Source organism: Solanum pennellii, chromosome 5, assembly GCF_001406875.1.
Source record: "Solanum pennellii chromosome 5, SPENNV200".
In the NCBI taxonomy this organism is placed as follows: domain Eukaryota; kingdom Viridiplantae; phylum Streptophyta; class Magnoliopsida; order Solanales; family Solanaceae; genus Solanum; species Solanum pennellii.
Window position 1 is genome coordinate 52,280,199 of NC_028641.1, and position 2,129 is coordinate 52,282,327.

The following is a 2,129-nucleotide window of genomic DNA, read 5'->3' on the forward strand; positions in this document are numbered from 1 at the left end:
ATTTCTTATTTTCACTTATATTATTATCATTATTAATATTATTATTCATCGTTATTTTATTTTATTTTTATTTGTACATTGAACAAACTAAAAATATAATAAAATGCCCCAGATTCAATTAAAAAATCATTTTAATTGTTATTATTATTTTATCACGCATATTATATAAAAAGTAAAGATTCAAGAACTTACCATCGCGGCGTTTGTCTCTCGCAAACTATTTACATGATTTTGCCTTATATTTGTTTTAAGTCAGAGAAATGTATTGTTAATTTTCCTACATGGTGGTTGGTTCGTGACTTTGAGTATCTTGTAAAGCTTGACTTCTGGATCCGCCCCGCTTGGAAGATTCATCCCATTGATGATTGTGCGAATATCTATTAGATGTTTTAAAAACTGTCCTTATCTTTCCTTGAAACACTTTTCATGGACATTTTAACTCATTACCATTTTGTGCATGTTGTGTGGTTCATTCGTTCCCAAGCAACTCTTTTGCTTTATATATTTTCACACGGTATCGATTTATGATATTTATTTTCTCGATAGGTTCACAGCCCTAGCCAATATGGTGCATGTCCCCAACATTCAACTAGAAATACCGTAGTCAATTTTGCGGATTTAATTTTATTTTCTCACTTGACACGAGTTGATGCTGAGAAAGAAAAATAAAAACTCAAAGAAACACAAGCACAAATGACACTAATGAAAGGGTTATGAAGGAAAAATTGTATCTTTAGAAGTAGTAGATAAATAATAAAATGTTAAAATGAATGAAAAGAATCTTATTTGAAAGTATGTGACAACTTTGAAACATGACATGCAATTGGACCGAACGTTTGATCTTTTTCGAGTTGTCTGAATCTCAGGAAACAATGTTGCACCTTTCAGTCTAACCTTGACTTTTATCATGATTGTGCTCATGTCAAGACAAAATGTCATCATTCGATCAGTAGCGCCTTTCATGATTTTCACCAATAAGACATTCTAATCTTTGTCACTCAACTAACCATCGTCTTATAGTGCCCGTAAGGGTATTCACTCACAACACTCTCTTCTTCATTTTCTCCATAGTTCGCCTACATAATGTCTCAACCTTTAGAGAACTGAAGAACATGATTATCTTTTTATTGAGTGATTAGACTGAACCCTAATGAAGGGCTGCCTACGTATCCTTTTAAGAATCAGGTCAAATAGTTCAATGAACTTTTCGTGTTTGTTTTTTTTTCATTTTTTTAAATTTTTTTTAATTTAATTTTTTTTAAAAAAAAAAAAGAGCACCAGACCAGTGGTGTTTGAGATAAAAGAGGATACATTTTTATATTCTCATCATAAAAATGACAAGGAGTACTAAATGTAGTATCTCTTGATCGAATCTGCATTGACAATCGTGTCAATTGCCTTTCCCTCCATATCCGCCAATTGTAAAGCTCCTTTGGATAACACTTGCTTAATAACATAAGGGCCTTGCCAATTTGGAGCAAACTTTCCCTTGGCCTCGTCTTGGTGGGGAAGGATACGTTTCACAACAAGTTGACCCACTTCATAATTTCTTGGACGTACTTTCTTATTATATGCCCGAGCCATTCTCTGCTGATATAATTGACCAACACAAATTGATGTCAATCGTTTTTCTTCTATCAGTGCTAATTGTTCTAACCTCGATTTAACCCATTCTGTATCCTCGATTTCTGCTTCAACAATGGTTCGAAGAGAAAGGATTTCAACTTCTGCGGGTATGACAGCCTCAGTTCCATAAACCAATAAGTAAGGAGTTGCACCGACTGACGTAGAACAGTCGTGCGATATCTCATGAGAGCGAAGGGTAATTTCTCATGCCACTGTCTAGATCCTTGCACCATTTTCCTAAGAATCTTCTTGATGTTCTTATTCGTAGCTTCAACAGCCTCATTTGCTTTGGGACGATAAGGGGTTGAATGACGATGAACAATTTTAAATTGCTCACAAACTTCCTTCATCAAGTGGCTGTTGAGATTCATTGCATTGTCTGTAATAATGATTTTTGGTAAGCCAAAACGACATATGATGTTGGAATGAATGAAGTCCACCACCGGTTTCTTGGTAACTGATTTGAACGTGACAGCTTCTACCCATTTGGTAAAGTAATCGAT